Here is a 13127-nt window from a genome sequence, read left to right on the forward strand (position 1 = left end):
TAAGATATGTCAAATAGTGGAATCATTCCTATTTCACGTTAAAGAATCAGAAACTCAAGGAAATTGGACAGGAAAAACCACTGGCCAAGGAGTCACGGTTGATTAAAGGAAGCGGAGTGAAAGCAAGAAGCATCCTTGAAGATTAAATCAGAATGCAACTCTCTTTTCACCTCAAATGTTACTATTTACTGCTTGATCAGAAGTATTTAACTAAGGATGTCCAAACTTCCATCAGAGGATGTATAACAGATAAACGGAACAGCTTGTTTATTGCACTGGAATCCATGGCAGTCAAATGTCCATCATTTCTAACCCTGGCAAGGACTTTAAAAGCAAATTTCAGTCGGTATTCTAGTCAGTAAGTGGTAGGTGAGACCCTGCATCCACTGGAAATACCGTGGGGAGAATTCTGTAAAAAGGAAGTGATTTTTAACATGCGATGGGTAATCATCATGCTCACAGACATTTGGACATTTACATATATTATTTGTAATTAGCATATCTAATTGCTTTCTGACATTAGGAATTAGCTTGCCTATTTGCTCTGCCTCTCTGCTTAGTGCCATTATCACATGTGTGGAATCCTCTGGTCCCTGTAGACCTGTGCCTATTGCACAGGTCTTCCTTAACTCCCAAAGTGCTTATCACATAAACAAGATGGTTTCAGAATTATCTCTGACCTGTGAAATTCTAGAAGAGAGAGCTCCTTCTATTTTGGTTATTTCTGGAGAGATTATAAATCACAATGATTATAGTGCATGGTAATAGAAAATAAGGGGCTTCCCAGTTTGCTCAGTGGTAAAGAATCCACCTGCCAATGCAGGAGATACAGGTTTGATCCCCAGGTTGGGAAGATCTCCTGGAGTAGGAAAAAATGGCAACCCAGTCCAATATGCTTGCCTAGAGAATCCCATGGACAGAGGACCCTGGTGAGCTACAGTCCGTGGGGTTGCAAAGAGTTGGAAATGCCTGAGCACCTGAACACAATAGAAAATAATTAGAGTTTATAGTTAAGGATTACATAATGTTAGTATTACATAATCCTAAAAATCACCATTATTTTACATGGTTGCAGACTACCACCCTGCACTCTTTTGCTGGTGTATACAAGCAGTACTCTAGCCCCAGATGCTTATAAGTCACAAAATAAGGTGCTTGTGGTAATGGCCAGGGTCAGTCACAAAGAACTGCACGGGGGTGATAGACCTTATATAATTCTGATAGAATATGTAGAAATTGAGATGGTAGAGTATTTCCTGGGCAAGTTGCCCATTGGCCTTCAATAAATTTAATAGGCAGGCATTACCTTAGAAGTAGAAATCTTGTGAAATAGAGGTCTTTCCAAGTGTGATGGTTAATTTATATGGCAACTTGACATGGGGTTCCCAGAGAGCTGGTTAAACATTATTTCCCGGTGTGGCTGTGAGGGTGTTTCTGGAAGAGCTTAGCATTTGAATTGGTAGGCTGAGTAAAGGAGACGGCCCTCTCCAGGGTGGGTGGTTACACAGTAGGTAGGACCCATGGCCTTGGTCCTCAGTCCTCACTTATTCATTCTGCAAATTGCCATCTGTACCAAAGTGTGCAGCTGTGGTTGCAGTGGCCTCTAGAGAGAACAATCTATTTTTTCTCTCTTCTCCTGGGGCTTGAAATGTTACCAGAGTCCTGAGACGTAATAGAGGATTTTAATATACATTTAGGTGTACGATTCTTTCTATTATCATTCTGATTATTATTATCATTATTCACATCCTATTAGCTTTTCACCTTGAGCTAATGTGACATTTCAGTGCTATGGAAAATCAATGAGGCAAAAATTTCCCATGCTACCACAAACAATTACTGTTGATTTAAGTACAAAGACTAAATACCACATAGACAATATGGATAAAGAGATTAAAATGCACGCATGCACATACCATCCATTATTGAGAATCTTTTAAGTGGTTTTCAAAATTAGTGTTTTCTGCTGGGAAGAAAAGATTCCCTTATTGAATGACCATAACCTGAACTGAAACTTGCTTTCAGCATAATTAGCTATGTCCTCACTTTTGATAATGGTACCAAACTTTGGATTTAATTAGACTATAATTGCTGTTTTAAATTGTCTCCTGCCTCAGACTTTGCATTCTTTGCCATCTCATTCTTTTTTTTTTTCTTTCATTTTCTATATTTGTTCCTGTGCTGAGATCACAATACATAACAAGTTAGTCACAGAATTTAACAAACCAGATAGTCCTAGCGAGAATATCTGATGTTTTCCAAGAAGCTTCTTTACTAATGACTTTGTGTGACGGAGAATGGCTATTTGTCAAGCACATTTCCAGTTTCTTCTGGGAAGGAACTGTCTCGAGTTTCCTTGAAGTTAGGATGGCCAGATGGCCAAACTCTGGCTAACGGAACATGAATAGAACTGATCCAGGCTCAGAAAACTTTCCACTGGACCCCCCATTCTGCTTCTTCCTCTGTCTGCTGGCTGGACCAGCAGGTGACCCAGGATGTCACAGAACTTCCAAACCTTTGCTCTGCTGGGTCTCTTCTCCCCATCCCTGTCTATTAGATGTTCATTGTGTGAGCAGGAAACAATTTAATGAGTTAAGCTGTAGAAATTCATGGTCCAAGTGCGTTAGTGGCTAGCATCACCTTGTCTGAAACTTTTGGCAATGTCTCCCCTGGGCCATTGGCTAATGTTTTACTGTCCTTCTGAACTGGCAGGGTTTTCCAGAGAAATAGACCCATAGGCTATACTTAGTAGGATATATAATATATTAAGGTATATGCATTTATATATTATATAATAGTATATATATATATATATATATATATACACACACACACACACGTATATATAGTATAGATTTAAATGAGTATAAAGGGATTTATTTTAAAGAATTAACTTAGACAGTTATGAGGACTGACAAGATTTAAAGCTATAGGACAGTCCTGCAGGCTGGAAACTCTTGTTCTGAGGCAGAATTTCTTCTTCCTTAGGAAACCTGCCTTGCTTTTAACGCCTTTGCACTGATTAGATGAGGTTTTCCTACATAATCGAGGCAATCTTTGTACTGAAAGTGTACTGATTGCAGATGTTAACCACATCTACAAGATACTTTCCCAGCAATGCCGATATTCGTATTTATAACTCTGGTCAGGGTATCACAGTAAACTACCATGGTGAAAAAAAGACGTCTTTACTTAAATAAAACTTTAAACTCAGAAAATATGTAAGAATGTCTCATTAATACAATATCTAATTAAAAAGCTTTATGGAAAGTGCATATTTTTTTTTAATTAGAAAAATCATGCACATACCAGGAGTCGCTAAATAAAATCTGCAGTGTCTAGTCAGATACATTAATGAGATAAGTGTGTGGATAAAGTTGAGTCTAACAAGAGAAATAGTGGAGCCTGTGAAAACTGGGGTAGGTTGTCAAATTCAAAAGGTTTGCAACACTGTTGGAAAAAAATGAAACTGTCTGTAGCATTGGCTACACCTACTTTGGAACCTCTAAATAGAAGCATATCTTTTTTTTCCCCCTAAAAATATTGATACCATTAGAATCAGATGATCCTACTGAGATGGGTGGCTCAGGAGAGCCTCAGCTATCTGGAAACATGGAAAATATGAGAAAATAGGAGATAGGCAGAGACTATTCTCCATGCAAAAGCTGTAATGAGGGTCAGGATAAAAAGGCAGCATCAGCTGGCGGCATGTGGGAGCATGTATGGGATTTCTGTGATGTCAGTCTTACAGTTTATAGAAGCCAGTGATTTCAAGTCATGTAGAAAACCAACAAACGCTGGGTGTCCAGACAGTCACAGAATGAGTGTGAGACAACACAGTCTTTACCAGGCTGCCTAATCTCTTACCAGGCTTTGTGACCTTGAACCAACCACAGAACATTCTGAGCCTCGGTTTCCTTACCTGCCAATTAAGGGGATAGGATTCATCCACTCTCCAAAGTGTCTCTCAGCTCTGCCATTTGTTGATTATACCATGTATGTCCTCTGAGAAGAGGTGTGTTTTCCTGCTCACTTCCTGGTGGTGGAGGTGATGGCGTTTAGTCACTAAGTTATATCTGACTCTGACGCCATAGACTGTAGCCCACCAGGCTCCTTTGTCCATGGGATTTCCCAGGCAAGTGTACTGGAGTGGGTTGCCATTTCCTTCTCCAAAGGAATTTCCTGACCCAGGAACCAAACCCACATCTCCTGCAATGGCAGGTGAATTCATTAATGCTGAGCCACCAGGAAAACCCCATTTAGAACTTTGCCACCCTCTACATGTCAGAAATTGTAATGGCACTTAGTAATGTTTACCAAGACCAAATAAGTGTTTGGCACTTTGTGTGCATTAACATGTAGTCATCACAATATTGCAATAAGGTGCAGAAGACTTCCATTAATTTTTCAGTTCATACAGATAAAATGCAGTAGTGCAAGCATCCATATCCAGGCTTCACACCAGGGCTATTAACCACTATGCTGTGCCATCCCAGCTAGCCCTCAGCTTTCACCCATCTCCATGCCAGGATGTCTGTGAGGCTTTCATGCCTGCATTTCTCTCTGCTCATCTCAGCTCTCTCTTCAAGAAGCATTGTCTAGACACACTGGCTTCTTATTGTGTCCATTCTCTCCTATGTCCCTCTCCAGACCCTGCACATGTCCCTTCTGCCTTTACCACCAGTTGACAATGACAGCCAGGATGCTTCCTGCTTGCAAATTGCTTTTCACTTCAGCCATTTTCCAGCTTGCTGATGTGAAGTTTGTAAAAGCATGAAAGGGGCAGCAGAGGGGTGGAAGCCTGCGTATAAGACAGCATCTGGTATAGCATCTGGTCTCCCCTCTTCCCAGGACCTGTTTGCGGTTGGTTACACAATTTAGAGAAAAAGAGAAAAGTTGAAATGAAACGCAGTAACATAGAAAACCAGAGAGATTGCTTCTGAAAGGTGGTTAAATTGCCTGGGTCAGTGTCCCCTATGAAAAAGCTAATGGCCTCTTCCCTGGGAAAGGCTCTTTCCTCTCTTGCAAAAAGAAAAGTTCTTCAGGACCATAAACAGCCTGCTTCTGCTCGACCAGGGTCACCCTTCCTTGAGTCATCCTCCACTTACTGTCAGATGCCCTGTACTAGGGGATCATATAGCTGTACTGATGGAATGATGCCTCCCTTTCCTTTTATCCTTTTAATGCTCTTGTAAATGGACTCTTCAGTCTGGTTCCTTGTCATTGCTGAAATTTCTACCCTGGAACTCCAAGTGCTTGTTGAATAGCAAACTCTTATTTGAGAGATTTGGTATGAATTTCAGCTGAGAAGCATTACCAATAAAACCCAGATATCTAGATTTTGGGTTTCCCAGGTGGCTCAGTGGGTAAAGAATCCACATGCAATGCAGGAGATATGGGTTCAACGCCTGGATTGGTACAGTCCCCTGGAGGAGCGCATGGTTATCTACCCTACCATTCATACCTGGAGAATGCCATGGACAGAGGAGCCTGACAGGCTGCAGTCCATAGGTCACAAAGAGTTGGACATGACTAAAGTGACTGAGCACACACAGGCATCTAGATTTCACAGATTTGTGGAATGATTCCTCTTTCTCCAATTCATAATTGTCTCAACCTGTTTGTCAACTGATGGTGAGGCATGGGTTATCTTTACCAGGTTTCCTTCTTCAAGTATGTCCTGGCATTCTGGAGAGTGTCTAAATATTGCAAAACTCTGTGCTGAGCGTCACTGTCCACCTCAGCCACGCTAGGACTTGTGCATTACTGGAACAGTCTAGAATGTGGGCCCTCTATTTTTGCATGTGCATTAGCTTTCTTTTGTTTCTGTATAAAGTTTCACAGCATAGGAGAGCACATATTGGTTTTTGGTTTTGTTTGTTCTTTGTTGCTATTTTGTTTGTCTGCTTTTTTGCAATCCGAATAGGGCATGTGACTTTTTAAAAATATTTAAGTATTTATGTGGCAGCACTGGGTCTTAGTTGCAGCATGCAGGGTCTTCGAGCTTCAGTGAAGCACATGGAATCTTTAGTTGTGGCATGCAAACTCTTAACTGTGGCATGTGGGGTCTCGTTCCCTGACCAGGGATGGGACCCAGGCCCCCTGCATTGGGAGGATGGAGTCTTAGCCACTGGACCACCACCAGGGCACACGATTTGTGGTCTTACAGTTGTAGAAGTCAGAAGTCAAGTATGAATGTTTCAGAACTGAAATCAAGTGGTCAGCAGGGCTGCATTCCTTCTGTGTGGGCTCTAGGCCGGAATTTATTTACTGCTCGTGAGGGTCACTGGCAGGCTTCCCTGGTAGCTCAGCTGGTGAAGAATCTACCTGCAATGCAAGAGACCCTGGTTCAATTCCTGGGTTGGGAAGATCCCCTGGAGAAGGGATGGGCTCCCCACTCCAGTATTCTTGGGCTTCCCTGGGGGCTTAGACAGTAAAGAATCCACCTGCAATGCGGGAGACCTGGGTTTGATCCTTGGGTTGGGAAGATGCTCTGGAGGAAGGCATGGCAACCCTCTCCATTATTCTTGCCTGGAGAATACTCATGGACACTGTAGCCTAGTGGGCTATAGTCCATGGGGTCACAAAATGTTGGACACAATTGAGTGACTAAGCATAACACAGCACAGGGTTACTGGCAAAATTCAGTTCCTAAGCTGTAGGCCCGAGGTCCGTGTTTTTCTCCTAGCTATCAGCTGAGTTCTGTTCTCAGCTTCTAGAAGCCAAACTACACTTGTTGTCTGGGGGGTCTCTTGTCTCTACCTTAAAAACTGGGAAAGGTGGGCTCAGTCCTTCTAATGCCATCTTTCTGACATAGTTATGCCTTCTTCTTCCACATTTAGACTCAATGATTGGATTGGGTCCACACAGATCATCCAGGATAATCTCCCCATGTCAGAGTCCTTAACCCTGAAAGAGACTTGTGCAACTCCCCTTTGGCCATGTTTAAGAAAATATTCATAGATTCCTGAAGTGAGGATGTGGTCATCTTTGTTGGGGCCATTTTTCTGCCTTTTCTTATTATCTAGACATGAGCTCAAATGTTACCCTCTCAGAGCAGTCTTCCTTGATCATAGAAAATATTATTTTCATAGTAATGATTATTACTTGCAGTTGTTTTGCTTACATATTGCTTCTGTATTATTTTGCTTATTTATCTTCTGTATCTCCAACTAGAGTGAAAGCTCCTAAAGCAGAGGTTTTGTATGGTGGTGGTGGTTTAGTTGCTAAGTCATGTCTGACTCATTGTGACCCCAGGGGCTGTAGCCCACCAGGCTCCTCTGTCCATTGAATTTTCCAGGCAACAATACTGGAGTGGGTTGCCATTTCCTTCTCCAAGGGATCATCTCAAACCAGGGATCAAAACAGTGCCTCCTGCATTGCAGGTGGATTCTTTGTCACTGAGCCACCAGGGAACCTGAAGTGATTAATACATAATAGCTACTCAATAAACATTTTTGGAGTGGACAAAAATATGAATACATGGAAATGATTTTGAACCTATCTTGCGTAGAGGATTTCAATTTTAGTCTTTACGCTCTCCTGAAATATTCCTCATGTCCGTGATGGTGGCCAGAATATTCACTGCCTTTATCAAATCAACTTCTCTTACCCAGAGAACATGTCATTGGCCGGGCCATCTGAATGGTGTATTCCAAGTACAGGACATTTCCGAAAGTGTGAATTTTGAAGTCCAGAAAAAGAACATGTGGAAGCCTTCAGTGGAAAATGGAGATGGGGCTTCAGTCTTGCCTACCAGATTTCTGAGTATCACGCTGTGAACACTTCCTGCCATGCTGGGCTTCAGAGCACTTCCTGCCACCAGCATATCTCTCTGCCAGTCTCCAAGTGGGTAATAACAGCTAGCTCATGCATATCTCTCAAGAATTAACATTTCTTTTGAGAGAAGACAGTTTAACTCATATTTAGGAAAGAGGCATATTCTTTCAGTCCTGAAAAAAAAGGAATATATTGTGTGGTATAGTTTAGCTATCCCCTATCCCACACTTCTTTCGTTTTGCTTTGTTATTACATCAACAAACTAACAAGTAAAATATTTCTTTTCATAAAAGAGAAAGAGATCCTGCCCCAAAGTTGAAATCAAGAGTTTGTTTATTAAAAAAAAAAACCAACAGGAGAAATACTTCTGGCTATAAAAACACACACACACACACACACACACACACACACACACACATATACACTCTTCTAGCCAGAATTCCAAAAGCTTGGATCCATTCACACCATAGCATGTCTTTACAACAACATTTATGGAGTATCAACCATAAGGCATAGCTTGTGCTAGGGACCCTCTATATAACTGTCATTTAATAATTTTTTGATCTTCTAGGTAGATATAGTTATTTCTGGGTTAAACATGAGGATATTTTCTTGTAGTTATTTGTGATTCCAAACCAGGCTGCTTAATTCCAAAATCAGTGCTCTTTTCAAGGTTCTGCACTGCTCTAAATCTGTCATCATTTCTGCTCCTTTTAGGTCACTTTTACTCTCTTCATATTTATGCACATATTACCCTTATGCTGCCCATGGAAGCATCTTTTTTAGGTTGCATTTATAGGGGAATAGTCTAACATTAAAAAAAAAAATGCTTCTTTTCCTTGTCCCCAAACACTTTTCCTTCAAGAGCTTGTATCACCAAATAATTTCTGGGATAAATACCAGCTATACGCACTGTGGCATAATGGGAAAGAAATAGAGCTTGAATTTGAGTTATGAATACGCAGATTTCAGTAGTAAGGTCTTGGTCTAAGGATGCTGTAGTAAGGCCCTGGGGAAATGACATCTTCCTAAGACTTAACACTCATCAAACCTCTACTCTAAAGCTCTGGACTGGGTCTAACACACTGTTTCATCCATTGTCTCATTTTGTTATATTACCATTCTCTGAACCTCAGATTCTTTAACTCCAAAATAGTGTTGAGAACAAAGGAAACTTACTTGCATAAATGAATGTCAAGCAGGGCAGTCTCCAGGTGCAGAATGGCATAGAGGCATTATAATGTCATCAGAGTGCCTGGTTCTTATTGCCTTTTCATTCTTCTGTCCTCGGTATTGACTTCCTCTGAGGTCTTTATGATGTTTAAATACTTTGCAGAAAGTATTTGTGACCAAGAGGATTCCTTTTTGCCTCCAGCAAGGCTGCAAGAGAAAATGTTGTGCCAAGAATTATATGTGCACATTTCCCTTTAGTTTGATTGGGGCCAGTTATGTCTTAAAACTATTGCTCATTGAGGAAGAGTTTCCCTAAGAATATCATTCACTGATAAACTCGGGATAACTAAAGATGACGTCACTTCCTTTAGTCTCATTGGAATAAAGGGGACATTTGCACAAATTTGGAGCTGCGTTTGGAAGAACACATTGAATTTCTAGTTCGGCAGGAAACAAATCCACTCTCATGAAGAAACTCTGCCCCCGTTTCTACGTTGATTCCGTGTTTCCTCCCCTCAAAGGCAGCCTCGTTGCTGATGCAGTTGATGAGAGCCCGTGATATTTGTCACTCCCTTTTGCTAATGTGGCTTCTCTGGTGGCTCAGCGGCAAACAGTCTGCGTGTAGTGCAGGAGATGTGGGTTTGATCCCTGGGTCAGGAAGATCCTCTGGAGGAGGAAATGGCAACCCACTCCAGTGTTCCTGCTAGGAAACTCAAATGGATGGAGGAGCCTGGCAGGTTACCATCCAGAGTCACAGAGAGTCAGACTCGGCTGAGCGACTGAGCGCGCACACACTGTCTGCTGAGGCGCCGCTTTACTCAGACCTTTTCAGGCATAGTTAGAAGCCGGTCTTGAGAACAGATCACAGCGATTTCTTCCTACGGTGTACATGTTTTGTAGAAGTGCCTTTCTTACTCTTCCGCTGAAGAGATAGAATTTATTTCTCTGTCTCATGAATCTGGACTTGCCTTGGAAGTGGCTTAAGCCAGTACATTGTAATAGATGTGAAACTTTTCAGCCTAAGTCTCAAAAGGCATTGTAATTTCTGCTTTTACTTGCTGCCCTAGAACTGCTATGTAAAAACACTTGAGCTAAACTTGATGAGTCAACACATGAAAAGACAGATCAAGCCAACAACCAATATGAACAAATACGTGATTGCTATTTCAATCCATCATATTTGGGGTGGTTTGTTACACAGAAATAGATAACTATTACACAATCCATAGATCTGGCTATTCAAGAAAAAGAGATTATTAATATGTATGCCTCTATTGCAGTACAAAAACTAGATTATACTTATAATGTATGCTTGTATTTTAAAAAGGGTAAACAACAATACATTTTTAAATGTTTATTTGTTGGAAATAAAGGGAATAGAATGAAGGGGGAGGGTATTAAATCCCGACTTCCTTGTTGATTTGAATTTGGAATCTTGAAAACATGATACATAATTATACAACAAAATAAAAAATTTTAAAGCAATACTAAAAATCAAATCAAAACAAAAGTCTAATTAACAATTTTCTATCTTGTAATAGAACTATTCAAAATAACTTAAAAACACAATGATTTGACTGTACATCTCTGGAGGAGAAAAATAATTGCGAAAAACCCCCAAAACAAAAACCAGACAATATCAAAAACATGAAGACAATGAACAAAAAACACCTTAAACCTTGGAATTCCAGGAAGATTTCCTCCCTATTTACTATTTGAATTCACTGTGCCTTTTTCAGTTTTCATAATTTTAAATTATTTTACAAACAAAAGAGTTCAATGAGCCCATATGATAATTGAAGGGAAAAAATGAGATTTATTCTATTTCTTTAATGTAAAATTTTTCTTTTTTTTTTGTATTTTCTAGTAGATTATTCTAAGAAAACTGTTGATTGAATGAATTCCTGGATGAGCAAATAAAAATCTGTCTTTATTCCTCCATTTAATGACTATTTTCTCCATTCTTTATAATAAACTATATTTTACCAAGGTGGGATTTGGCAAAGAGAGAAATCAGATAAGGGTGTTGTAGGATCCAAATATCCAGCAAATAAGTTTTTTCTTAGACTATGCATCTGCCTTTAAATCAAAATGACTTGTTAGGTAGCAATTCAGAACCCTAAATATTAAATGTTCTGTTTGAATACTCCAATTAATTGCCTTTGAAAAAATATAACCTTCACCCTTATGAAGAAGGTAAATTAGGCTCAGAGTTCCCTATCCTTTTATTTAAGCACTGAAGCAGTATAGCCATACATTTAGCAGTGACAGACTCAGCTATGTAGGACTAATTAGGGAAACCAACTGTTTATTTTTCTTCATTAAAATCATAAATATGTGTATATATGAATACCCTCCCTGAAGAGTGGAGAGTTTCTAGGATTTTTTTTTTTTTTTTTGGAATGAGAAGAAATAAGAGTTTAATTTCATAGAGCATCTATTCCAGATTGGTTTTGCATTTAATGGAATGAGTTGATTGAGTGCCAGTGGAGAACTAAAAATCTCTAGCCCAAGAGTCATTATGGACATAGTGGAGGAGAGATCTTATTAAATTAGATATCAAGCTAAAAGCAAACTTAAATTCTAATCCCATTCAACATAGAAGGTACACTCATGTTTGGTCAGACACTGATGCAGAGAAAATCATAAAAGAAAAATCTCCTTCCATAAGAGATGACTTCCAAGTGAGAAAAATAATATTTGTAAAAAGAAAATTGACATGATGTGACAATGATTGATGCTTACACTGAATTCTGTGGTATTCCAAGTGTTGAATGAGTCAGCTTGAACTAGGCAAGTAGAGCTTGATTTCAGAAAAGAGTTGATATTTGTGCTAGGACTTAAAGTATATGAAGGAGTTAGCAACGATTTTGAGAAGGGGCCAGCCTTGGCTACCAGACCCCCAAAGTAGTTAGCCTGTCACAGCAGAAGGACCCATGTGGCCCCAATAGGAGGCACCCTTGGAGCACATAGCAATGGTGACCAGAGGCAAGTGTGCTCCTGGAACACACAGGACTCTCCTACAAGAGACTACTCCAATGTCCGGAAATCTAGCCAACCTACTCGAAACATGGAAATATCAACAGCAGATGAGCAGAAGGAAGAAACCGAGGAAGACAGTCAAGACGAAGAACAAGGTAAGACCTGAGAAGAAGCACTAAGAAGTAGAGATAGCCAATCTGCCAATAGAGGGTTCAAGTAATGTTGATAATCAAAGATCTCAAGAGAAGACTGGATGACCAGAGTGAGAAGTTAGAACTTTTTAACAGAGTTAGAAAGTGTGAAGAGCGAAACAGAGATGAGGAATACAATAACTGAAATGAAAAATACACTAGAAGGAACCACAGATTAAATGACTCAGGGTCTCTTTCAGTGAACTGAAAGACAAAGTAGTAGAAAACATTAAAAATGTAAAGGAAAAAGAAAAATTAATAAAGAGAAACGAGGACAGTCTAAGCGGTCTCTAAGACAGCTTCAAGCATACTAACATTTGCATTGCAGGGATCCCAGAAGGAGAAAAGAGAAAAGGACAGAGGACTTATTTGAAGACAAAGCAGCGAAAAACTTTAACCTTGGAAAGGAAACAGACTTCTAGATTCAGGAAGCACAGAGAGTCTTAATGCAAAGAGGACTACACCAAGACACATTGTAATTAATATGGCAAAAATTAAAGATAAAGAGAATATTAAAAGTAACAAATGAAAAACAAGAAGTTACACATGAGGGAACTCTGGTAAAGCTAACAGCTGACTGTCAGCAGAAACTCTGAAGGCCAGAAGAAAGTGGCATAATGTATTTAACTGTTATACCTTGTCTATATTATTCACTGCTGGATTTCTAGAGCCCAGCTAAGTGCCTGACACTTAACTGCCCTATGTTCATTTTTTGTTTATTGGCTGTAAATTTTGATTCTTACAAGAATCATCCAAGATAAATATTATTAGTCCCATTTTGTTGATGAGGAGAAAGAAGTTCAGAGAGGCAAAAGAACTGACCTATATTATATAGTCAGAATGCCAAAAAGAAACAAATAACACAAAAAAAGTAAGTTAAATTGAGAAGAATTTAGTAGAAGGACTATTTACAGAGGCGTGAATAAAGAGTTCATTTATCTGGGGTTTGTAACACAGAACAAAGATTCTTGTCAAGGAAAGAAAGCTACCCTATTCCTATAC

This window comes from Odocoileus virginianus, chromosome 10 (genome assembly GCF_023699985.2).
Source record: "Odocoileus virginianus isolate 20LAN1187 ecotype Illinois chromosome 10, Ovbor_1.2, whole genome shotgun sequence".
Classification (NCBI taxonomy): Eukaryota; Metazoa; Chordata; class Mammalia; order Artiodactyla; family Cervidae; genus Odocoileus; species Odocoileus virginianus.